This window comes from Castor canadensis, chromosome 10, assembly GCF_047511655.1.
Source record: "Castor canadensis chromosome 10, mCasCan1.hap1v2, whole genome shotgun sequence".
In the NCBI taxonomy this organism is placed as follows: Eukaryota; Metazoa; Chordata; class Mammalia; order Rodentia; family Castoridae; genus Castor; species Castor canadensis.
Window position 1 is genome coordinate 143,182,604 of NC_133395.1, and position 27,644 is coordinate 143,210,247.

The following is a 27,644-nucleotide window of genomic DNA, read 5'->3' on the forward strand; positions in this document are numbered from 1 at the left end:
TGGCTCACACCTGTAATCCTAGCTACTCAGGAGGACCAGGGTTCAAAGCCAGCCCTAGGCAAACAGTTCAAGAGATCTTGTCTTGAAAAAAAACATCACAAAAAAGGGGGGAGGGCTGGAGGAGTGACTCAAAGGATAAGAGCACCTGCCTATCAAGTGTGAGGCCGAGTTCAAACCCTAGGTGCTAGGGGCGAATAGCTTTCCATAGACACCCACTTGGCAGCTGTCAATCATGAGCTTGTATACATTTCTCTGAATCCATGTTTTCTCAAGTCTCAAGGTGGTATGTCCCACAGATCCACCAAAACAAAAAGTTTTGCCTTTAATAAAAGGCTTCATGCTTCATTCTGCCATGGAGTTTTGAGGACATGTTTGCTTTAATCATGTAATTCATGGTTTTTATAGTATAAACTCTTTCAAAACTATATCTTTTTACTTGGGAGGTGGAGGTAGGAGAATCGAGAGTTCAAGGCCAAACTGGGCAAAGTTATCGAGAACCATTTAACTCAAAAAAAGAGGGTAGGGGTGGGCTGGCGTAAGGGCTGAAGTAGTGGAGCGCCTGCCTAGAAATGCCAAGGTCCTAGGCTCAATGCTCAGTACTGGAGGAAAAAGAAGAAGAAAAAACCTGTATCTTTTTAAACCAAAATGTACATTTTTATTAACATAGTTTACTTGTCACAATCTCTCAACCTCATTGATTCCTCTTTAGACGGTGAAATCTTTCCTATATTCAACTTAAAAATAAAAATAAAAAAACCAAGTTCAAAGATGTAGTAAACACTGCTGAGTTTAAGTGCTGAGTTATGCAGCCAGGGAACTCACAAGTGAGCCAAAGCCAAGTCCCTCAACAACCTGACAGCTGGCTATCTTGCAATTCGTTTCTACTTTGCATTCTTCACACTGTGCTGCAGTGTAAGCTAGCACCCACTGTGATGCCTTCTCCTATACCTAGCTTCTTCTGGGAAAGTCTTCAAAAACTCAAGTCTCTTCCCAAAAATGTAACTCACTATTTTTTTTAAGCTGAGACATGACTCATTAGTATTCAGGAAATCATTTTGCCAAATCATGACCTGACCTTTTTTTTTTTTTGAGACAGGGTCCCATTATGTTCCTAGCTGGACTTGACCTCAAGATCCTCCTGCCTCAGCCTCCCATTCAGGATTACAGGTGTGCCCAATCAAATCATGTTGAGCAATGACTAGCTTTCTTAAAAAACAGAACAGAATGTATCATACATATTAGACCTTCTTAATCATTCTAATTTCTACTTTAAAACAGAAAATACTTACCAATCATGATAATTATAATTCCTACAGGTCATTTTTATCAACTGACCCTTGGGGTCAACCAAAATTCCAAAACCAATGGAACAGTGGTGGCTACTGAGCCAAAATTTATTAAATATTAAAATGTATGTAAATTAAGAAACAATGGCTATTTTATAAGTTATAATATAAAATCATAATCACAAGCAAAGTCTACTAGACTGTATTCTTTGCTTTGTACTGACACCTGCTAAAACTCAACTGACAACAAACTATATCCAACAAAAAATTTCTTAAAATTCTCTACCAACTAAGGTTCAGAACAACATCATCAGCTAATAGCTACTGTGTTTATAATGTCAGCCTTACATACAATCTCACTTAATCCTCCCAACAGCCCCATACAAGAGGAACTATCATCCCGATTCTGGGAATGAAGACTGGAGGACGGCCATGTGTAAATCAAATTACTCACGATTACACTATAAGACAGGATGACAGGCAGAAAGGCCAGACACATTGAGAAGTTTTACCAGGGCTTTAGCACACCATCTCTCTCTACTCTTAAGGCGATAAGATCAGTGAATTTGCGAGACAGGCTGTTCCTCAGATGAGGTGCCACATTTCAACCTTGTGGCTGCCTATACTAGCTTCCTGATATCTGGTTCTTTTCTTCTACTCTGGTAATTTGCTTTTAATTAGACTTTTATTTGTAATAAAATAAGAATTAAATTTGGAAGGATAAAGAAGAAAGTTACCCATGCCATTTGTGGTGGCTTATGCCTGTAATCCTAGCTACCCAGGAGGCAAAGATCTGGAGGAACAAAGTTTGAGGCCAACCAAAAGGGGAAAAAGTTATCAAGATCCCCATCTCAACAAAATAAGCCAGGCACAATGGTGCGCGCTGTAATACCAGCTACAAGGAAAGCATAGGTGGGAGGATCGAGGTTCAAGGTTGGCCCCCAAGCTAAAAAACAGCTAAAACAAAAAAGGGCTAAGGGGTGTGGCTCACAAAGTAGAGCATCTGCCCAGCAAGTACAAGGCCCTGAGTTCAAATTCCAGACCACAAAAAAGTTACCCAAAACTTACTCATCCTAACACAAGGTTTTGGATATGGCGCAAAATTAGATCTGAATACATGGAGAGCAGTTCACTCTTTTACTAACTGCATGGCCTTTCACCAGCTTTCTCAACTTCTCCACACACCAGTTTTCTCACTTACTCAGGCAGGTAACAAACATTAATTAATTACTGAGTGCCTACTGTGTGCCAGGAACTGTTCTAGATGCTTGGGTGCCCTCAGTGAACAAGAGGCGGCAGAAGAGCTCTGGTCTTACCAGGTCAAGAGCCCAGCAGAGTCAAGTAAATGAGAAGCCAGGAGGGAGGGTGGTGCCCACTGCGGTTCATGTAAGGAGATGAGAGCAGGACTCCATGGAGAGGCTACAGTTGAACCAAGGCTGGAAGCCAGTGCTTTGTCAGACTTGCAGACAGCTGGGGGAAGAGCGTTCCGTGAAGAGCCTATCCACAGGCCTAAGGAGAGGTCAGAGGTAATGCCGTAAGAGTGCATTTGGGAACGAGGGCACTGCAGATAACATACGGCCTTGGAGATTACGTAAGGACTCTGCCCTTTACTAGAGTGACTGAAATGGGAAGCCACTGAAGTTGTGAGCAGAGACATAGTTTGGCTTAGATTTTAAAAGAGATTATTCTAGCTTCTGTATTGAAAATAAACTAAGTAGACAATTAGTCAATTATGGTGTCCAGAAAATGTCTGGTCTGAAAAGTTAACAGTAAAATAAAGAGTAACAATATTTGTCCACTGAGTTGTCATGAAAATCGTTCGGAAGTGTACGTAAAGCGCTTAGCAGTGCCATACCTATCCAAAGGGGACCTTCATCACAAAACATTCTCCTTCTGAGATGATTTTAAATTTGTGATAATTTGTCTAATAATTTCTACTGTGCTAGGGGTTTTTGTTGTTGTTGTTGTTATTGTAGGGTTTTTGTTTGTTTGGTTTGTTTTTTCTTGCAGGGGGAGGGAAGCGATTTTTTGTAGTACTAGAGTTTGAACTGCTATGCAGGCACTCTACCACTTGAGCCACACCACCAGCCCCTTTTGCTCTGGTTATTTTGGAGACAGGGTCTCACTTTTTGCTCAGGCCCACCCTGGACTGCAATCCCATTTTATGCTTCCACTGTCACCAGGATGTCAGGCATACACCACCACACCCAGGTTCTTTTTACTGTTGAGATGGGGTTCTGCAAAATTTTCTCCTAGGGAATGGCTAGGAACCATGGTCCTCCCATGATCTCAGCTTCCCAAGTAGGTATGATTACAGGCATGCATCACCAGCGCCCAGCATTTTTGTAGTACTGGAACCTGAACTCAGGGTCTGATGCTTACTAGGCAAGCGCTGAACCAACTGAGCCATGGCCCCAGTCTTTTTGCTTTTAGTCTATTCAGATAGGTTTTGCCTGAGCAGGGTTCAGACCACAACCCTTCCTTCACCTCTCAAGTAACTGGGATTACAGACATGAACCACCACGCCCAGCCCTATTTAAATATTTTAAGACTGGGCTTGAGTGACCTTTTAATTTTAAGATAAACTTATTTCCTCAAATAACTGGTCACTAGATATCTATTTTTTGTGATGGGGGGATTGCCCGGATATGGTGGGTTGTGATACTTCATCTTTCTTAGAAGTGACAAAGGCTTGTACAAGTTTAGAGTGGGCAGATACAGATTGATAAAGGTAACCAACAGCAGTGCAAGTAAGTTTTTTTTTTTTTTTTTGGTGATGCTGGGAACTCAGGGCCCCATGTATGCTAGACAAGCGCTCTACTACTGAGCCACACCCCAGCCCTATAACCTTTCTAAGAATTTCATATCAGGTCAGCTTTCCATCAGCAAGTTAAGTTTGCTGAAGACCACTTTGTGTTTACATATGCCTTTGAAAAAAGTTAGAACTCAATAGTCCAATTCCCAGAGGTCCTGAAACTCATAATAAGAAGACCCACGCTTTAGCTGGAGGCAGAGCTGCAAGGTTCAAGACCAGCCTAGACTACACTGTGAGACTCTTTCTGTAATAAACCAAAAGGGTCCAGGCACAGTCAAAAGCATTGGTGAAATTCTGAAAACTACACTAATGGCAGAAACCAGCAGCCTCTTCCCTAGCTGACGCAAGATTCAAAAAAGCTAACTTCCTGAACTCCCCACTACCTTATAAAGAAGCCCAATAGAACTCACACATGTACTCAATGACCCCGACCAGTTTTTAATCTTATCCTTTTAAAAAGAAACAGACTGCCAAGGATTATCAGACATTTTAGGAGAATCTCTAATATAAATGATAAAGACCAAAACACATGGGGTGGAGGATCCCCAACCAAGGACCCCAAATATCAGATTAGGACTTTAACTATCAGATTAAAAAAGCCTATCAAACCAGGTTTGGCCTTGCTCACTTCTAATCCCAGCACAAGGGAGTCAAAGGCCAGACACAGTGTGATTCACACCTATAATCCCAGCTACTCAGAAAACCATAAATAGAAGGATTGCTGATCCAGGCTGGCCCCAAGTCAAAACACACCTTATTCAAAAAATAACTAAAGCAAAAAAGGGTTGGAGGCGTGGCTCAAGCAGGGGAGTACCTACCTAGCAAGCACAAGGCCCTGTGTTCAAGCCCCTAGTACCACCCAAAAGGGGAAGGGGTGGGCATCAAACACCTAGCACATTAAATTTTACAATAATGAGGGAACCACTCTAGAGTAAAACCCATACAAAGAATCAAGAATCAGAATGGCCTCACATTTTTCAACAACTCTGGAGGCTACAAGACATAATAGAGCAAATTCATATAAATTTTGAAAGAAAATTACCTCCAATTTAGAATAACTGGCAAAAGTATCGATGAGGGTAAGAGGTTTTCCACTTCATCCTTCATGGCCCCTTTCTCAAGGGCCATATTATGTGAATAAGTCAGGGGAGAAGGTGACTTGGGACCAGGAAACAGGATAACCGATATAGGAGAGAAGCAAAAGAAACCCCCAGAAAGCCAGTGTGTAGGGTCTGGAGGGACCCCTGGAAGACAAGCCTGTAGGAGACACAGGGATCTGTAACTTTATGAGACTTCCTATCAACAGGACACTAGTGCCAACCATGCTCAAATACACTATGTTTTTTTCTTCTCTTCTGAAGAGACAGGTAGAGAAGCAAACAACCCATCTTTAGAAAGTTTTTTGGTTTTTTGGCGGTACTAGGGTTTGAACTCAGGCCTTCATGCTTGCTAGGCAGGTACTTACTCTACAACTTGAGCCATACCCTCCAAGCCAAGCTTTGATTATTTTCCTCAAAGTGCACTTTCAATTATCCATCAAATCCTGTGAGTCCTTAAAAATCCAAGTACTCTAAACTATTTCCAACCAATCTAACCTAAACCACCATCATCGCCTCCCTAGATTATTCTGAGTTTGCAAACCTACTACCTCTAAATCTACTCTCTACAGAACAGTATGACCATAAAACACAAATCCAGTCATATTATTCCTCTGCTAAAAGCCTTATCTGTTCCCTCAAAATAAAGCTCAAGTTGTTTATAACCTATAAAACCTTACAGGTTGGCTGATCTCTGTCTTCTCCTGCCTTCCCTCCTGCCCCTCTTTCTTGCCTTATTTCTATTGTTCTGGCCTTCTTGCACTAGCTTCCTTCTTGTCAATCATGTCTACTCAGTGTTGCTTCTCCTGACCCCCTGTTCCAGAGTATCTTGCCAAGCAGTTTTCTCTCTTGACTCAACTTTATGGTTTTCACAATTTATGATCATTTGAAATTAGCTATTTGCCTGCTTCATTATTATCACTTGCCTAACCGTACTCTCCAGCACATAGCAGGTCCTTAAGATAAATTTTCTGAATAAAGGCAATCTGGGAAATTCTAACAAAACCCAAAAGGGCACTCGGCTTCTTCACTATGCTAAGAAACCACACTCTGACCTAGACCAGCAGCATTTGTAGAAAATTGTTCACTGATAATCAGCTACAGTTGTAACAGTTCATCAAATAAGTTCCAAACAGAAACCAGCTGATAACACCACTCAAAGACAAAATTAAAACAAATTTAGTTTAAGAATCTTTTTTGGCTTTTTATTGTTACTTTTCTGTTAGCACATATTAATTGTACAAAATAATGGCTTTCATTGGGACATTTTTTTTTACTTTTTTGCTTATTTATTTATTGGCCATACTGAGGTTTGAACTCACAGCCTCACACTTGCTAGGTAGGCAGCACTACAGCACTTGAGCCACACCTCCAAAACCTGTGACATTTTCAAATGTACATACAAAGGATTTTGATGGGGGTGACGAGGATTAATTGGCTTCTAACTACAGTTCTAGAATCTGACAGCACCTCATTTTATAAAGCAGAATGAGTTGGTTTTTTATACATTAAAGCACAGAAAATCAGAAACAGAACAAAAAATGGACTGGAGGCTGGCATGGTGGTATACGCCTGTAATCCTACCTACTCAGGTGGCAAACAGGATCATAGTTCCAGGCCAGACTAGGGAAAAAGTTAAAAATGCCATCCCCAAAACAAGTCAGACATAGAGTTTCACGCCTGTGGTTCCAGTTACTCTGAAGTTGGAGGTAAGAGGATCAAAGTTTGCATGGGCCCTATCTGAAAAACAAACTAAAAGCAAAAGGACTGGGGGTAGTGGCTCAAGTGGTGGAGTGCTGCCTAACAAGCATAAGGCCCTGAGTTCAAACCCCCTACCATAAAAAAACGAGAAAGAAGTGGGCTGGATATTTGAAGTCTATTTCCCTTGGAGGATTATCGCAGAGGAGACTTCCTCCTGCTTGCTAAAGTAAGTTGGGCCCCTTGTGACTGGCTGAATCCCCTGGTTTGTTTTATTTTGTTTCATTTTGCTTTAACTGGTCCACTTAACAGTTCAGTTTGATTAAGTTGAGTGGGATCTAGCCAGAGTGACTCCATTTTGCCTTCATCTGGCCTCCTGTGTCCTCATCTAAGAGACTAGTCCAAAGCAACAGCCTTGTAAATTTTATTCTACAATACCCAACTGAAGTCATTAGGAAATCCCACTATGTTAAAGGCATTCCGAAGTTTGATTTACTACTATTGTTTGGCATTTTCCAGCATAGTTTTTCACGTTACAAATAAAACCAAGCACCATGCTTGTTCTTCACTGCTGCATCACACTAAACTAAATGTTTTCTATCTGTAAAGATACCCAATGTGTCTTCAACGTACACTGCTGGAAGTAAAAAGTTTTAAACCAGAACCCTTGCAAAAGAAATGTGTTTGAAACATCCATGAAGATCATATAGCATGCAAAAGAATGTGTGGGAACAGGAGGATTTCAGATATGGAGGAAAAATAGTTTAACTTCAGGGAAATACAAAACTTCCAAAGATTTGAGGGACATGTCCCAAAACAACAATGCTTTCTTAAGCATGAAGATAACAATTTTAGATGTAGTTTACTCTTTGGTTTTTGTTGTTTTTTTTTTTTTTTGGGGGGGGGTAGTCTTGTTTTTGTTGGCTTGTCTTGCTATGTAGCCCAGGCTAGCCATCAATGTACAATCCTCCTGTGATCCACCTGCCTCTACTTCCACAGCGCTAGGCTTACAGGCATGGACTACCACGCCCAGCAAGTTTAGACTTTTACATTCATCCCTCCCTTCCTCCCTCCCTTCTTGTGGGACTGGGGTTTAAATTCAGGGCTTCACACATGCAAAGCAGGAGCTCTAATGCTTGAGTCAAGCCTCCAGTTCATTTTGCTCTAGTTATTTTGGAGACAGGGTCTTACAAACTTTTCCCCCAGGCTGGCCTCAAATTGCCATCCTCCCAATCTCAGCCTCCCAAGTAGCTAGGATTACAAGCATCTGGCTAGACTCTTACACACAAATTTAAAATACTCTCCATATACATAAATTGTCAACCATGAAACCAATTAAGAAAACCAAATTTGTTTCCCATGGTTCCAAAACACATAAATCTAAAACATGGGAAAACTGCTATATTCACATGGTGTTTGGGAAGGATTCTATAATATAGTATTACTACTGTCTCTAGATTTACTAGGGGACAAGTACCATAGGTCACTGTAGCCCGAAGAATACTTCCCCAATTCAGTAAAAGGATGAAGCAATTTCTCAAAAAAAACAAAAACTATGGACTGCTGAATGTCAGCAAGCTATTTCTCTCTTTTTGGTGGTGCTGGGGATAGAACCTAGGGCCTGCCCATGCTAAGCACAAGCTCTTAACTGCTGAGCCCCATGCCCAGTCCAAATGTTAACAAGTTTTATAGGCCGCACCTAATTAACTGACTTTTATGGGTCAAAAAAATGTTTCAACTTTCCCATAATTTGAAACTATATGGATTTTAAGAATAGACTTACAACTTTTACAGTAAATTCCTATTTTTAAAAATCAGGAATGCATTCTGAATGTTTCTATGAACAAAATGCACCAGACAGCCAATTAGTTTTCTGCTATACACTAAGTATACTCAGCATATCTTTACTAGTATACCTTTTACTAAGTGTATTTAAGTTTATAACAGAAAAAAGCTGTGAGACAAGAAAAAGCTATGAGAAGGAGGGGAACAGAAGCAGAAGGTCATTGATTTTTCACCTCTTACACTTCCAAGAATCGGATTATCTTTTTAAAAGATAAGAACATTGGTAAGGCAAGACACAAGTCCTACCCTGTACACTGTACTTCTGCCCTCAGGAAATAACTCAAATAGCTCCTCAAAGCATACTACCTACCACTCAACCCCAGGCATCTGCAGAGACATCACTAACATTCTGCTGGCTATGGAAAAAAGATGAACTCTATTTCCAGAGAGGCTGAAATGTTTTGAACAGTTTCGACATCCCTCCTGCCTCAATCTACACAAAGCATCATATGCCTGACAAACAGATTATAACAGGTAGAACAGTTATGGGTGCAAGCATGTCAGGAATCAAATCAAGTTAAGAGGAAGTCAGGCACTGGTGGTTCACTCCTGTAGTCCTAGCTATTCAGGAGGATCGTGGTCTGTGAGACCCTATCTCGAAAAAAACCCAACACAAAACAGGAGTGACTCAAGTGGTAAAGCACCTGCCTAGCAAGCATGAGGCCCTGAGTGCAAGCCCCAGTACCATAAATACATACATAAAGTAGTAAATAAGGGGCTATACTATAAAAAGAAATCAAACTGATTAGTTTAAAAATTAAAAAGAAAACAAGTTTATTTCCTGGTACATCCCTAATGAACTGCTGAGAAGGAATCTGCAAGGGACATTTGGAGAACATTAGGTGTGATGCTTAATCCTATTATCAACTTGAATGAGTTGAGAAGCCTAGGAGATGAGTAAACCACTCACTGGGGTGTCTGAGAGGGCTTCCAAGGGGGAAGACCTGCCCTGAATGTAGGTAGCAGCATCCCACAGGTTGGGTGTCCAACGGAGTAAAAGAGGGAGGGGAATCCTGTCCCAATCTCTCTCTGCTTCCTGGCCGCCATTATGTGAGCTGCTGGGCAGTGCCACTCCTTCCCCACAATGATGGACTGAAACCACAAGCCAAAATAAACAATTCCTCCCTTATGTTGTTTATATCAGGTGTTTTGTCACACTGACACAAAGGCTGACCAACACAGAGACCAGGAGATAATATTTGGAACTCAACACATTCATTTCAGCTTTCTCACACTGTGGCTGAGCTGTAAAAATGATGTTAGTGAATTGCTGTATTTAGAGGCATTTATAAAAGGAATGAATAGGGGCTGGAGTATAGCTTGGTAGCAGAACATTCTTAGCATGTAGGAGAAGCCCTGGGTCCCAGCCTCAGCATCAAAAAAAAAAAAAAAGTAAGAAGGAAAAAACAGATTAATAAAGTATAAAGTAGAAACAAAATGAATTTTTTAAGCCCCTGGAATGGTTTTATATCTGGTTTTGCTTTTTTGAGCTTACCCAGTGCTGTTACAAATAAGAAAGCAAGGCTATGTTCAGGTACCAGACTGGGGAGCAGCACACACACAAATTTACTATATTGAATGACTTCAGAGCCATCATTCTGGGGAAGATTACAATTACTTCAGTCAAGCCCAAGCACTAACTCACACCTGTAATCCTACCTATTTGGGAGGCAGAGATGGGAAAGATGGAGGGTCCAGGCCAGCTCAGGCAAAATGCTGAGCTCCTACCTGAAAAGCAACAAAGCAAAAAGGAGCAGGTATATCTCAAGTGGTAGAGAACCTGCCTAGCAATCACCAAGATCTTGAGTTCAAATCCCCTAGTACTACCAAAAAAAAAAAAAAAGTAACCAGAAGCCTGAATGTTTGGCTAGAAGGACTACTCTGACCTTCCACAGATAGAGCCCAGGAGAGCACCCTCCCAACTCAGCTTCTCCTACCCGGTCTCTTCTAGCTCCTCTCCTGAAACACGGGATTTCTGTGACTGTGGAAAGAAAATTCAAACAATCCTGATTAATTCAAGAGGCTTTTCAGGAATGAAGTGTACAAGCCCCAAACAGAATTCAGAAGCAACTGGTAAAACTTGGGGCTAAATTCACCTTCTCTTTGCCCTATCTCTTGGCCTCCTTAAACCAACCCGCCAAATAAATCTTATTAACTGTCTTTTCCCAAAGGGCTACATCTACAAGCAGTAAACAATGTAAATACTTCCTACAAGGTCATTTTAACATTTTTGTTGAAAAAGGTCTCAGCAAATCAATAATTATAATTGCTCTGAAAAATCTCATTTTTTTTTTTTAGTTTTTCTTCAAATATTATTTCAGATTTCATCTAAAAATATTAACCTGAGCCAGGCATAACAATTCAAGCCTGTAATCCCAGCACTAAGGAGGCTGAGGTAGGACAATCTAGAATTCAGGGCCAGCCTGGGCTCTAAGGTAGCCTGGGCTTTATTGTTAAATAAGGCTTACTTAATTACATCTATCTAAAGCCCTAGTTTCTGAGAAGATAGCAATACATTCTGTGTGGTTGGGTCTGATTCCAGAAAGCTTAATTCCAGAGAGAATTTAGAATTTTATAAAACTTTACTCAGCTCTCCTCTCCATTACCTCATAGGATGGTTAGAACTGAACAGGCTCAGCCAGGGTGGGCAACGCCTGGAATACCTGCTACCTGGGAGGCACAGACAGAAGGACGGAGGTTTGAGGCCAGCCTGGGCAAAAAGTCAGTGAGACTCCATCTCAAAAAAACAGGCTACCTGTGATCCCAGGTACCCGGAAAATGTAGACAGGATTGTGGTAAAGCCAGCCCTGGGCAAAAATGCATGACCCTATCTAAAAAAGTGACTAAAAGCAAAAAAGGGCTGGAGGTATGGCTCAAATGGCAGATGTATAATACAAATGGTATTAATCAAATGGTAGTTCCCATCCTTGAGTTCAACGCCATGGAAGGGAGGGAGGGAGGGAGGGGCAGCCTAAGGCAGGTATTAGTCCTATCTCTTTTTTTAGATGAATAAAAAGTGAAGTTCAAAAGGATTCACACAATTGAAGAGAGGTAAAATCAACCAAAATTTAGATATTCAGACTTTAAATTGTAATACAATGATTTAAAGAATATAAGTTTGTACTCTAAATTATCATTTAAGATGTTATTATTTCGCTACTTTGAAATTAATGCATGAAACCTGTATGTACAGAGAAGGAAAATATATAGTGTCTTACATATCCCAAGCAACCTAAATGTAATCTTTTATTCACAGCTAACATAATCTGCAGTAAATGGATATGGTCTTAAGTAGGACTACAAAGAGTCTACAAATTTATTTATTCACTTATTTACTTATGCAGTACTGGAGTCTGAACTCAGGGTCTTGAATTTGCTAGCCAAGTGCTCTACCACATTAGCCAGGCTCCCAGCCCTATAAATCTCTTAAGTCATGTGTGTGTGTGTGTGTGTGTGTGTGTGTGGTGTGGTGTGGTGTGGTGTGGTGTGGTGTGGTGTGGTGTGGTGTGGTGTGTGTATGTGTATGTGCATGCACTCGGGCACAGGACTGAACCTGAAACCTGAAACCTCATGCACTGTCATTCTTTATCTTCATTCTCAAAATTTTCTCCCCACAGGTGGTAATAACTCTCATGTAACTAGAAGACTGCTAAACCACAAACCATGACTCATTAATTCTGAATGTTAGTCAATAGAAAAGAATTATTATACATCAATAACTGGGTACTGCCCTAGAGTTAAATTTCTGTTGTAATACCTCCTGGCTACCCTGAGTTTCTCCTTGGTTTATAAAGCAGAAGAAGAAAGAACCGGTAATAAGAGCTTAAAGTCTACATCTGGCATGAAGACTTAAATACAATAAAGCAGCCAGGTATGGTGATACATACCTGTATCCCCAGCAGTAGGAAGGATAAGAAAGAAGGATCCTAAGATGGAGGGCAGCCTAGGCTACAGATAGGGAGGCCCTGTTTTAAAAACCCAAACAAATCACACAAACACACACACACTATTGTGTGCCTATTTCCTTACTGACATCTAAATTTGATTTACAATTTCTCTTCTACTGGCATGTTTTGTCTCCTTTCCTCCCTCCTTTTCAATAATGGTTCTACTGGCTAGAAATTATATTCTAGCCTGCCATCCCAAGATATGGGAGAGCCTGACTTCACAAGGATTGCAGGCAAAAATGTTTGAGACCCCCATCTCAATGAAGCTGGGCTTGGTGGCATGTCCCTGTTATCCCAGTAACTGTGGGAGTCTAAACTAGGAGGACGAGGTTTAGGCCAGCCTGGGCAAAAAAAAAAAGTGAGAGCCCCATCTCCAAAATAACCAGAGCAAAAAGAACTAGAGGTCTGTCTCAAGCAGTAGAGAGTTGCCTAGCAAGTGTGGAGCTGAGTTCAAACCCCAGTACTGCCAAAAAGAAAAAAGAAAAGAAATTACATTATATTGATAGATTATTATTCTATTACAATAATTAGGAACTCTTCTGGATCACCCTTAAACTTCCAGCTTGGAGTTTTCTCGGTTCATTGCATAAAAGTATTAAACCACTATGTTACTCTATTCCAAAAATTACATCCCAGGTTCCAAAGTACAATCCAACTAAGAGACCTTACTTAACTCTCAGATTACTTACAGAAATCTATTATTTTCTTGTATCAAGTATACACTGTATTTGTGTGTGGTGATGTGTGTGCATGTGGGTGGATGGGTGGGTGGGAGGTTGTTTGACAGGATCTTGCTATGTAACCCAGGCTGGCCTTGGACTAAAATTCTCCTGCCTCAGTTTCCTGCATGCTGGCATTACAAGCATGCTCAACCACGTCCAGCTGATCATACACTATTTTAGTCATTTGCTTTGTGCAAATTATTTTCAGATTCTTTTATTTATTTACATATTTATTTTTGGCACTGAGGTTTGAACTGAGGGCCTCATGCTTGCTAAGCAGGCACTCTACTGCTTGAGCTATTTTCAGATTCTTAAGGGATCCTCTGGGACAATTCTAGTTGCTTTTCCCATTGGCCTGAGCACGTGAACATCAACATACTCCTAAATTACCTGTGATTGACCAAAGCAACTTTTAGAAATGTCTCTGCCTGGATTTACCATTTTCTCAAAAAGCTTATTTCCCAGGAAAGGAGAAAGAGACAAGATTTGAAAATAAACCAAATACCATGTACAACTTATAATTACTAAATACGTTAGAAAAATAAAATATCCTATCTAACTATTCTTTAGGTAAAATCAAAATAACTGTTAACTATAAACAGCATACAAGTCTCAAGTATATAGCAGTTTATAGTTTAATCAGTTAACTAAATGAAAAATTCTAGCAAAGGAAGGAAGGAAGGGAGGGGGGGAGGAAGGAAGGGAAGAAAAGGGAAGGGGGAAGGGAAAGGCACCAGTGGCCCACACCTGCAATCCTAGCTACTCAGAAGGCAGAGATCAGGAGGATCAGGGTTCAAAGCCAACCCAGGCAAACAGTTCGAGAGACCCTACCTCAAAAAAAAAAAAAAAAAAAACTATCACAAAAAAGTGCTGGTGGAGTGCCTGCCTAGCAAGCGTGAGGCTCTGAGTTCAAACCCCAGGGAAAGAAAAGTTGGGGCGGGGAAGCCAGATGCCTGTGGCTCATGCCCGCAATCCTAGTTACTCTGGAGGCAGACAAACCCCAGTGCTACAAATAAATAATACTATAAATATCTTTCTGACAAATCAGAAGATTAGAAAATTGACAACTGGAGGCCTGGGTCAAGTGGTAGAACCAGAGCCTAGCAAGTGCAAACCCGAGTTCAAACCACAGTACTACCAAAAAATATATAATAAAACTCAAACCTTGGGACAACAGAGAAGTGGTAGCAAATGATTTTATACATATATATATTTTTTTTTTTTTGGTGGTACTGGGTATGAACTCAGGGCCTATACCTTGAGCTACTCTACCATCCCATTTTTGTGAAGGATTTTTTTGAGATAGGGTCTGTCAAACTATTTGCCCAGGCTGACTTCAAACCTTGATCCTCCTGATCTTTGCCTCCAGAGTAGCTAGGATTACAGGTGTGAGCCACTGGTACCAGGCCACATTATTCCAAAGAATTGTGTTTACTGAGTTTTGATTACTTAATTGTAAAATAAACTTTTAGGATTCAAAACTAGTATCATCATTTTTAGGAATCTTTCCAGTAAACTCATTATCCATTACAAAATTCCAGGCATCTTAAATATTCTCATAAGAATTAGCAGTATTAGCACACATAAAAAAGAAAACTTGTAAAGAGTCTGAGGGTGCAGTAATCCTAGCTACTTGGGAGGATCTAGTTTGAGACTAAGATCTTGGTTTAAGGCCAGTCCTGGCAAAAGTTCTTGGGGCTCCATCTCAACAAATAAAAAAGCAGGCATGGTCGCCCATAGCTGTCATCCCAGCTATGAAGGAAGCTACAGGAGGATCGAAGGTCTGGTGGCCCTTGGCATAAACTCAAGACCCTATCTCAAAACTAACCAAAGCAAAAAAGGGCTGGGGGCATGGCTCAAATGGTAGAGTACCTGCCTAGCAAGCCCAAGGCCCTAAGTTCAAACCCCAGTACCACCAAAAAATAAAAATAAATTGGGAGATCCCTCCACTAAATGGTAAATACTCCCAAGTACGCAAAGCTTTAGATTAAAAGGCTTTAATCTGAGCCCCCAATGTCACCAAAAATGCTTCCACAAATTGTGTATGTTTAATATATGCTTTCTTCAGTAACAGGAAGTTTCTTACAAACTTAGGAAATATTGATCAGTGGTGAAGGAAAATATATTTTGGAAAGAGTATTTCCAAAAGTGTTTTTGCTATTGTTATTGTTTTGGACAGGGTCTCCCTATGTAGCCCCAGCTGGACTGGAATTCACAGTATATAGCCCAGGCTGGCCTTAATCTTCCTGCCTTAGACTCCTGAATGCTAGGATTAGACACACACTACCACACCGGGACACCAAGTGCTACTTTAACAAGTGTTATTTAAATTAAGTCCCTAAATTAAGATATTTAAGATTTGAAGAAAAGTTTTCACATAAAGTAAATGATTCATTATCATCTTACATGAGGCAGACAGAGAGAGAGAGAGAGTAATGGAAATAAGTATTTCTACTTGGGTAAGTATTTAGAAAAGACAACTCCTTAAAAGATATCACTAAGGGCTCCATGTAAGGGCTTGAAGGAGCAAATTAGCATAAGGCTTGATCTGTCAAGTTTACATATGATTTTGTAGTTGAAGCATAATACAGGGACTAGGTGGGTTTAGCCCTGTAAGAAGGCAGCAGAACTACTATAGATCATAATGAAAATTATAAAGCAGGGGACACTCTCAGAAACCTAAATAAATACCCACACAGTAAACATATATCACACAAAGGGGTTAATATCCAAGGTGAAACTAGAGGCATGGTTCAAGTGGTAGGGCACCTGCTTGCAATCATAAAACTTAAATTCAAACTGTGTGGAGAAAAAAATTCTAAGGTGAAGATAGGATGGAGCCGAAGTTACCCTAGAAAATCCCTTAATCTCTAATTAAATAGATGACTTGTATTACAGAATTATTCCTTATCTCTCTTCTATTTCTTCCTCTTTAAAATAAGGTCCATCATGAAGTTGCTGGGAAGACTAAATGAATTCAGGTAAACTCTTAAAATAACCTAGCCAGCTATTTTATCAGTAGGGATCATTTTTAAATGTATCTTTAAAATAATCACCCTCAACTGTGAAATAGTCAAGCTATAAGGCTTGTGAGAACTGAGAATGAAGATATAGATATGCCTTCTTCAAATGTACTCAAAACCTATCATGAGTCCTTCCTGTGGGAATGAACATCTTAAAGTAATTCACCAACTGAGAGGAAAGGCAACCCAAACACCTCCTCTAGGCCTTTTAGAAAACATGAAGTTGTTCCATGAAAAAGGTGCTATTGCAGCCATCAAGTGAAAGCTATGGTACAGAAAGAAATGGCCCACAAAAGGTAGTTTGGCAAAACTGAAGTCTACAATGTTGCAGAACTAGAAGTCTATCTACAGTGTTGCCCAGCATTGGTTGGTCTTGTGAACAAACCAGTTACCAGCAAGACAATTAATGTGTGGCTTGAACATATTAAGCACTCTAAGAGCTGAAATAACTTCCTGAAACTCAAGAAGAAAATGATCAGAAAAAGAAGGAAGTCCAGGGCTGGGGATGTACTCAGCTGTAGAGGCTTTGCCTAGCACACACAATGCCTTGGGTTCCATACCCACACAACAAAAAGAAAAAGAGGAAGAAGTCAAAGAGAAAGGTACCTGGGTTCTACAGAAGTGCCAACCTGCTCCACCCACCCAGAGAGGCACACTTTGTAAGAACCAGTGGGGAACCTGAGCTGCTGGAACCTATTCCTTATGGATTCACAGCATAATAGGTGTTGAAAAAAATACTTCTGGACTTGTCTTTTAAAAAAGCCTGTCTTCAGGACATATGCTCATGTTAGGAAATGGTGATTAAAATTGCCTATACTGCTATCAATAGTAGTGGGACACAACAAACTTAACTGAATAACCGTATTTTACATTGTAACTTCACTTGAATTCATTACTTCTTTAGTCCAACCTTGGTCACCTGACAGACTGGGTCAGGTGTTTTTTTAAAGGGGTGTTTTTTTGTTTGTTTGTTTATTTGTTTGTTTGGGGGGGGCACAGAGTCTTGCCATGTTGTCCAGGCGGACCTTGAACTTCCTATGTAGCCCAGCCCAGACTGGCCTTGAATTCGAATTTCTCCTGCCTCAACTGAGTGCTGGAGTTACAAGCATGTGCCAACATACCCAGCTCTTTTTCTTCTTTAATTGAATTAGCCAAACAACATGACTGGGGAAAAAAAATCACTTTCACAAATAGAAAGCTTGTGCTGAACAAACATGAGTATACTAGTTTCCCAACAGTCCAAAAGAGCACTCTCATGTACTGCAAGCTGGTTGTGGGGGGGAGGTATCAGTATTTGAGTTTCCTCAATGCTTTCTCAATTTCTGACCACAAACTGGTAACTTCACCGGGGACTGGTTAGCACACACTCCCATGAAGAGATGTGCCACTCTGCCCCTCCCAAAGTCAGCAAGCGGGGGCCGCCCAAGTTTAGAAAACAGATTCCAGAGTTTCAAACGTGTCATTGATTTTTAAGTACAAGCTTAAAATGAGCTAGTTCTGAAACAATTATGCTAAAACAATCATTTCCCACAGTGGAAGATGTCTGAACAAATTTAATTTTTAACTCTCACCACAAAATGAGATTTTCTCATTTTAAATCTCTGAAATGTTTTTAACTTAAGTATTCCTTTCCATCTCCAAATTGGTCATTGTTCCTTCATTTAAGCAGTAACTGCTAATTTTAAAATGAACAATCCATTTACTAAGTACAGTATCAACACTAGTAACAAAATATAACACCTGCAAATAAAATATGGTTTATAGATGATTACTCTGATAGCCAGGTAACTATGGGATAAAAAGGGCTGCCAGAGTGACTCGAGTGGTAAAGTACCTGCCTAGCAAACATGAGGCCCTGAGTTCAAGCCCCTATACTGCAAAAAAAAAAAAAGACAGGGGCTTACCCCTGTAATCCTTGCTACACTACTCAGGAAACTAAGATCAGGAGGATAGTAGTTTGAAGCCAGCCCCGGGCAAACAGTTTAAGACTCTATCTTGAAAAAAAACATTATGAAAAATGGGCTGGTAGAGTGACTCAAGCAGTAAGAGTGCCTGCCTGGCAAGGGGCAAGACCCTGAGTTCAAACCCTAGTCCCTCAAAGAAGAAGAAGAAAAAAATTAGCCTTTCTCAGCCAAGTACGGTGGGTGGTGCATGTCTATAATCCCAGCACAGGATGAGAAAGGAGGCTGAAGCAGGAAGACCTTGAGTTTGAGGCCAACCTGGGCTACATAACAAGACACTGTTTCAAAGAAAAGGAAATAAAGAAAAAAAAATATTAGCTGGGATACAGTGGCTCATGCCTGTAATTCTAGCTACTCAGAAGGCAGAGATCAGGAGAATTGCAGTTCAAAGCCAGCCTCAGCAAATAGTCTGCAAGACCCCATCTCAAAAAAAACCCATCACTAAAAGGGGCTGTCGGAGTGGCTCAAGGTGTAGGCCCTAAGTTCAAATTCTATTACCACAAAATAAATAAAAATTAGTTAGGAACCTATGAAATTACAGGTTCATTTGTTTGTCAGAAATTATTTTTAATCAACTTTTCCAGAGTAATTTTCTTAAAATAAGGACATGTTGGGGGGAAGGACAGGGAGACAAAAGCCTGTAGTGCTGGCTACTTGAGAGGTAAAGGTAGGGAGGATCAAGGTTTGAGGCCAGCCCAGGCAAGAAGTTCACAAGACCTCATCTCAATCAATAGCTGCGGATGGTGGCACTCCCTTGTCATCCCAGCTATGCAGGGAAGCACAAATAGGAGGATCACTGTCTAGGCCCACTTGGGCACAAAACAAGGCCGTATCTCAAGCCAATGCAAAAAAGGGCTGGTGGAGTGGCTCAAGTGGGGGTGTGCACATGCCTTGCAAGCTCAAGGCCCTGATTTCAAACCCCAGTACCACCAAAAGGAAAAAAAAAAAAAAAAAGACATAAAAGTTTTTCCTCTTAATTTGACCATTTACTAAAGCCCTAAACTATACCCAACTACTTTGGCTACAGGATTAAAAAAGAAAAAAAAAAAAAAAAAAAAATATATATATATATATATATATGTAAGATTGTAACCTATGTAATTATATGCTAAAGTATATATGCCTTCAGGAAAAGAACTCTTGTGTATTTCCTAAATCTTGTTATACTCCACCATCCAGTATAGAACCTTGCATAAAATTAGGTGCTCATATATCTGCAGAATGAAATACTAATGGGACAAAGATATAATTAAAATATTTGTCATAACCATTCTCTCACAAAAATTGCACCTTTATGTAACACATAAAGATATTAACATATACCATAAGGAAACAGAATACCTCTCTATATGCTTCAATCTGGCATAGAATTGAAAGGAAAAGAATAAGGGGTGCCATCATTCAACAATTTCTAAGAAACCACTTTCAACTGATAGCTGCTTGGAAGAATCAAGTTTAGAAAGACATGGCCCTTGCCTTCCAGCAGCTTTTAAAATTGAAATTAAAACCACCACCAATTATTAAAAATGGAATGTGTGCTAGGCACTGTGCTAAGAGCTTTTAGAAAGACAAGTAAGCCTACAACAAAATATGGTAACCTTTTCTTAGGGAGTGAGTCTTAAAGAAAACCCGAGAGTTCAGTTAGAAAAAGGTCAATTTTAGCTTGAGTGAAGGAAGAGGTAGACAATGAAGGATGATTTCAAGTTAGGGATGTACCTCAGTGGAAGAGTGCTTGCCCTGAGTTCAATCCCCAGTACTACAAAAAAAAATAAATGATGATTTCATTATGCTATTTGAGTTTGAAAGGGCAGCATTTTAACAGACAAATGCAGAGGTAAAACAAAAGCCAGTGTGTCCAAGGAATGCAAGAAGAAAAGGAAGAGCACAGCTTTTTAAATTTATTACATACACACCATAGGAAGGAAGGGAAGGAGGGAGGGAGGAGGCAAATCATTACACACTTTGCTTTCATTTTAAATCTTCATGTTTGATGTCTTTACAAACATACTCATAAATTTTTGCTTTGTTTTTTCTATTGCACTTATCAATATGTAAGTTAGTAGTTTTTTTTTAACCTTCTTTGCTCTGGCCCTTCTTTTCCTCTCCCAAAGAAACCTATCATTCTTCTTCAGTGTTTTCCTCCAGGTTTATAATCCCACACATGGTCATAGGCACATACATACACATCAATATTGTTTTGCAGTATTTCCAAACCTACTAATTTTTAAAATGTTGACTGATTGCAGAATACATGTTCACAAAGGAAAAAGAAAACTAAATATGTAAAAATAAGGAAACACTAAAATAACCTATAGGTGTGCTTGCCAATGTTTGGGATTTTTTTTTTTTTTTTTTTAGGTGGCACAGGGGTTTGAACTCAGGGCTTCACGCTTGCTAGGCAGGCGCTCTACCACTTGAGCCACTCTGCAAACCCTCTACTTACTTTAGTACCTTGCTTTTTTTCAGCTAATATGTATTATCACCCAGTATCAACTGATCTTGGTTTTGTTTTTGTTTTTCTGTGGCCATACTAGGGTCAACTGAAATAGTTTCTCACTGGTTGATTTAATACATTTTAGACTTAAAAGAGTATGAGGGCATAACTACATGTACCAACTTACAGAAAAGCTTTATTCTTTACAAAAAAAAGATAAGTAGTAAGTTATATACCTAATTTATTTCTTTAAAGAACATCATACACAAATAGATTTGTATGGGACAGGAAAAAAATTCATCAGATTGAAAAATAGCCAACTTCTAAAGTTCTGGTTTGCCCATGAACTCTAATTAGCAACAAGAAAACAAGCCTAGGGCCAGTTCACACTCATTAGGATGTCTACTATTAAAAGTAAATAAATGGAAAATAAGTTTGGCAAAGATGTGGAGAAAGTGAAACCTGTGTGCTTTGCTTAGTATGTAAAATGGTGCCACCACAGTGCAAAACAGGTTGGCAGTTCCTCAAAAAGCTAAACACAATGGTAGGGTAGCTCAAGGAGTAGAGTGCCTCTTTTGCAAGCATGAAGCCTTGAGTCCAAACCCCAGTACCATCCAAAACAAAAACAAAAGAAAAAGCTAAACACAGACTAACTGTAAGATCTAGCAATTCCACTCCTACGTACATACCTAAAAGAATTGAAAAGAACTCAAACATATCTATTACTCAACATGGCCAAAAGGTGGAAACAACCCAAGTGTCCATCAACAAATGGATGAATAATCAAAATGTGATATACCCATACAATGAAATATTATTCAGCTATGAAAGGAAGTAAAGTACTGATACACCAACAGACCTAACTTGGAAACATGCTTAAGACACAGAAAGAAAAATACTGTAATAATATAATAATACTCTTACTTAAAGTGTGAAGAACAGGCAGAACTCAAAGCCAAGGGCTGGGGTAGGGAGGAACAGGTGCAGAGCTGTGTTGGGGTGACGGAAACCTCTGGGAATGGAGAGTCTTGATGATTACACTGCGAGTGCACTTCATGCCTCTCCTGCACAGTGAAGTTGCTAAAGTGACACTCTCCATGTGATACATGTTCAACAGCCACATACACACACAGCCTAAGGACCCACTGTGCACTGATGAAGTCAGTTAATACTCTCACAATTATATTCTCATTCCAGTCTAGACTAAGGTCAAGGAAGGGAGAAGAGTACAACCTCTCGGGTTAAAATTTCCTTGCATGTCTAAACCTATGGATGCCGGAAACAGCCAACATGTCGCTAGATGCTTGAGCCAATAAGGGAGCTGCTGAAGCAGGCCAATGTCCTCTCGGGGCTAGCAATGAGAGTCCAGAGTACTAAGCAGGTACCACCCAAGAAAGGGGGAAGTGCAAGTGAGGTAACTCCTACCACATGGCCTAAGTCACAAAATTCTGAGTGTATCCTCTTTACTGTAAACACTGTGTGTATGTGAGAGAGTGGAAGAGAAGAGAATGCTGGAGGAGTGACTCAAGTGGTAGAGCGCCTGCCTAGCGTGAGGCACTGAGTTCAAACCCCACTGCCACCAAAAAAAAAAAAAAAAAAAAAAAAAAGAGCAAGAGAGATGAACTATGTCGTCAGGTGGATAAGAATCTCTACTTATTCACATTTGTTGTATAAGAAAGGCAAGGTTTAAGAAGTGGCGATATATAAGCAAGAATAAAGCATGCTCCACCTTTAAGGAGCTTAACACCTGTAATCCTAGCTACTCAGGAGGCAGCGATAAGATCAAGGTTCAAAACCAGCCTGAGCAAACAGTTCCAGGGACCCTATCACAAAAATAGCCATCATAAAAAAAAAAAAAAAAAAAAAGGACTGGCAGAGTGGCTCAAGTGGTAGAATGCAGCCTAGGAAGCATGAAGCCCTGAGTTCACACCATCAAAAAAAAAAAAAAAAATGGCTATACAACAGTCAACAAAATCATTTAACACTTTGCATTTAACAAATTGAGCTGTAATCAGCCAGTTACTTCAAAAGTAATTACGACATAGTCCTTTAAGAGGAGAAAGGTAAAAAAATTTTAATAAAATGTCACAATATATACTTAAAATGTCTGCACTGCAAAGTATCAAAAATAATTTTGCATGAAATATCTAAAATTAAATAAAAAGCCTTATAAAACCTAATATTAAGTGTTAGAATTTAGATTCAGCACTTTCACTAAAGCACACAGGCCTGATTCCTAGCCTCTCAAAACAGAAATTTTTTGCACAAGTATCAGTTAAGCATTGAACAGAAAACGTTAGTTATAGTTTGCACTCTATACACTAAAGGCCACAACAGCAAATGCAAAGGGCTTAAGGAGGGCTCCAGGACGGAGAATAGTAGGAATAAGGGGGAAGGAGCACAAAAGATCAGGAAATGAGTTTTTAAAAGACTTTGAAAATGGTTTAAAAGGCTTTGAAAATGGTTCTTGAAAGAGGAACAGATGAAAGTGAGGAAATCTGTCTTTCCATAAGATAAGGTTTTTGACGGCAGGAACCTGCCTTATTCACCTTGCACCAAGCACACTAGCTTATACCTACAAAGTGCCTTAAAAAAAAGCTTTTGAGCTGGGTGCCAGTGGCTCACGCCTGTAATCCTAGCTACTCAGAAGGCAGAGATCAGGAAGATCACAGTTCAAAGCCAGCCAGGATAAATAGTGCGAAAGACCATATCTCAAAAAAACCATCACAAAAAAGGGCTGGTAGAGTGGATCAAGGTGTAGACCCTGAGTTCAAGCCCTAGTTTGGCAAAAATATACAAATAAATAAAAGAACAACAACAAAAAAAATAGAATCTGAATTCTACTGAACATAGTATGAGGCTATGTAAGCAATACACAGAGGCAAGAAATCGTATTCTTGTAGGCAATGGGGACTCCTGAAAGACTTTAGGAGAAAGTATGACAAGCACACCTACACCAGAACATTTCTGGATTATCACAATAGGATATGCAAGAGCCCCATAACATTATCTCTCTCCATGAAAGAAAGGTGGGTAGCTGGGGAACAGAGAACGAAGAATAACTTTGCATAGCGTGATTTCTTTTGCATCCTCTCACTTTTGTGGCATTGCTGATTGTATCACCTATTCAAAAAATGTTTAATTTGTAAGAATCTGCACACTAAGAAAATGAATTTCATAGTAATGTGAAAAATAGAAGGTCTTACAATCTAGGCAAATGGTAATACAGCCTGAACTAATTTGGAGGCAGCAGAAAGGAACTGGAAGCAACTCAGACATAACTGTCAAGGCAGTCTGACCAGTGACTGCCTGTAGGGGATGATGTAAGGGTCCATGCAATGCACAGAATTAATTTAACTTTATTCTTTTTCTTCTTTTTTTGGCAGTACTGGCATTTGAACTCAAGGCCTAAAACACTAAGCCAGGCAGGCGCTCTACACTTGAGCCACTCTGCCAGCCCATAATTTAACTTTACTAAATATATTTTTCTATTATAAAACAAATGTATTTGCTGGGCGCCAGTGGCTCACACCTGGCTAATCCTGGCTACTGAGGAGGCAGGAATCAGGAGGACTGAGGTTGGAAGCCAGCCTGGGCAAATAGTTCATGAGACCCCAAATAACCCAAAATAACCAGACCAAAATGAACTGGAGGTGTGGTTCAAGCACTAGAGTGCCTGCCTAGCAAGCATGATGCTCTGAGTTTAACCCAGTACTGCTTAAAAAAAAAAAAAAAAAAAAAAAGCAATGTATTCAGAAAATTTGAAAAATAGGCAAGTATAGAGGAAAATTATCCTTATTTCTACTGTTTAAAAAACATTGGGAACATTAATAGTGTCTTCCTACACAGAAGTTTTGGTTTGTTTTAACAGCTTGAGATATAATTCACAATCTATAAAATTCACCCATTTGGGCTGATAGGCTGGCTCAAGTGGTAGAGTGAATGCTTAGCAAGTGTGAGGCCTGAGTTCAAACCCCAGTGCCGAAAAATAAATAAGTAAATAAAATTCACCCATTTAATGTGCACAATGCAGTGGCTTTTATTATATTCACAGAGTTGGGCATCCATCTCCACCATCTATTCTACACTTTCATCACCCCAAGAAGCCCCTATCATAGTCACTGTCCAGTCCCCACTTCCTCCAGCTCCCAATCAGCTTTTTACCTCTGCAGATTTTATACTGACATTTCAACTAAATGGAATACGTGGTCTTTTGAGCCTGGCTTCTTTCATTTAGCATAATGCTTTCAGGGTCCATCCATGCTGAATCCATCTATCAGCACACCGTTTCTCTTTTATTACTGAGTAATATCCCATTATATTAAGTTTAGGTGCTTTTATAGTGTAGCTGTAATCATTCCAGCTCCACAATTGTGTGTTCAGCATTTTCCATGTCATAAATGCATCATGGGAGCCATATGAAATGAAAAGCACCTTCTCCCATGTCAAGTGGCCACAGCATAGTCATTTTATTACTGCTGGATATTTGAATTATTTCCAGTTTTTTCTGCTGTAAGTAAAAAAAAAAAAATTTTTAGACAAGGTTTCTAAGTTGCCCAGGCTGGCCTAGAATTCACAATTTTCCTGCCTCAGCCTATATATAAAATGCCAGGATTTCAGGCATGCGCCAAGGCTGTGAGGGGAGCTCCCTCTATCCCAGGCAAGCCAAGCCAAGCGTCCTAATCAGATTTGCCCGAGGTGAAGAGTTGTGCTCTTCCAGGGAAAATTAGGATTCCATCTGTCTCAAGCTTAGGTAAAAGGATGGATGTCAAGAGCTTCTTCAAATTAAGAATGTCTCCAAACTACCAAGTTTAAGAAGGAAAACTCACACTTCTAATGTAATATTAACTATTAACTACCCTGACTCTTCCATCATGGATCTACTAAGAAATTCAAATGTGACCCCTTAGCTATGTAGCTTCCAAAACAGTCAAGGAACGTTTACTTCCCACAGCAGGCTAGAGGAAAATGAAGAGGAGGGAATACCTTGATTAAAACAGTAAAGATGGACTTGCTCTCATTTCTGGATGACAGTAAATTAAATCCTGCAGGCAGATAGAAAGAAGAGGAAGGTGACATTGGACAGACCACAGGGTCCTGAGAAGCAATGAGCCACATTGGGTCTCTGAAAACGACAATTGTCATTGCCTGCTGATCCCATGCCTTAACCAAAAATGTAAATAATCTCCAAATCACAAAGATTTCAAGACTCTAAAATAGCTTTGAGGTTGTTAATCCCTATCCAGTAAAATTCTTTAGAATCTAGGTCTAAAAATATGTGTCAAGTGTTCTTCAAAAAGTACTATGTACACTGGAATGTGATGCCAATTTACACACTTTGTGAGCCAAAACCAGTAACAAAGAACCAGCACCCACTTGACACGTTCCTAGGTTAAACAGAGACTCTAGCAGTAATATCAGAAGGCAAACACATCTGAAGTAAGCCACTAAAATTGCAGAGTAGCTGGGTGGGTGGTATGCACCTGTAATCCCAGCTACTTGGGAGGTAGAAATAAGAGGATCACAGAGCCTTAGCACCAAACCCTCGCTCAGGAAATGAGATCTCGAGGTTCAAAGAGGGAGGGGGCAGTTATCAAGACCCCATTTCAATAAATAAGTCAGGCATTTTGGCACTGGTGGCACTCACTGTGGTCCCAAGTAAATGGGAGGGTGGATGGGGTCCAGTCTGCCCCAGCTAAAACTAGAGATCCTATCTAAAAATAAGTAAATAAAGCAAAATGGGCAAAAAGGGCTAGAGTGTGCCTCAAGTAGCCAAACACTTACTTAGCAAGCACACAACCCTGAGTTCAAACCCCAATACCACACATACACACACAAAAGTTAGTGCTGGGCGCCAGTAGCTCATGCCTGTAACTAGCTACTCACGAGGCAAAAGTTAGGAGGATCATGGTTTGAAGCCCACCAGGGCAAATAGTTTACAAGACCCTATCTTGAAAAAACCCATCACAAAAAAAGGCTTGGTGGAATGGCTCAAGATGTAAGCCATGAGTTCAAGCTGTGCATTATAGGTGCCCATGGTGGTGCAGACTACTCAGTAGACAGAGGCAGAAGAATCAAGGAGCAAGGCCAACCTGACAAAATCGAAGCCCTATCTGAAAAACAAACTAAAAAGGTCTGGAGGTGTGGCACAAGTGGTAGAGGCCCTAAGTTCAAACTCCAGTATAGACAAAAAAAAAAAAAAAAAAAAAATCATTTTAAATAAAACCACTGAAAACTATACAAGTAATTCTGGGAGAAAAGAAGTTAACAGACTGACTCAAACACTGTAAAAATTAAAGGTGAAAACCTTAACACGTAATTAGGGAGTTTTTACTCACAACTTTTAAGGCCAGAATAAAATATCCAGCCGTTATTATCACAAGGATTACAGACAAAATGTTTTAGCCCTGTACCAGAAGTATCAACTGGATCATGACACAAATATCTAGAATTACACTTTGAGCCCAGTTATATGAGTGATTAGAATTTCACCTGTAAGTACAAACAATATACCAAAAACGAGACCTAAACAAGCATCCTCTAAGAGTGCAATGTTGATTTCTCAGTTAAGCTAGTCGAGGTGAGCAATTTTCTAACTAATACCTTATACCTTGAGGAAAAAAATGACTCCATGATCTGCACACCTTTAAAAAAAAAACAACTTTTCAAGTCAAAGCTTGAGTTTGTGGTTTCCTAAACCTCCTCACTGTCCATTAACTCACTGCCTTTCAAAGGCAATATTTAAAATTCTCTTCTGCAAGTCAACATGTAGGCATGCTGTGTGGCCCACAGGCTCCTCCCAAGAGCAGGATTATT

General features: G+C 39.9%; 1 protein-coding gene across 4 annotated transcripts in view; it reads right to left on the reverse strand.

Moving 5' to 3' along the window:
• Nucleotides 1–27,644, reverse strand: part of Raf1 (Raf-1 proto-oncogene, serine/threonine kinase) — a 59,448-nt gene that overhangs the window by 28,007 nt on the left and 3,797 nt on the right. The window contains exon 2 of one of the 4 annotated variants that reach the window (XM_020177157.2): nucleotides 2,603–2,795. The exons of the other annotated variants lie outside the window; for them this stretch is intronic. The gene's annotated coding sequence lies outside the window, so the exon portion shown is untranslated. The remainder of the gene's footprint in view (nucleotides 1–2,602; nucleotides 2,796–27,644) is intronic. 4 annotated transcript variants of the gene reach the window in all.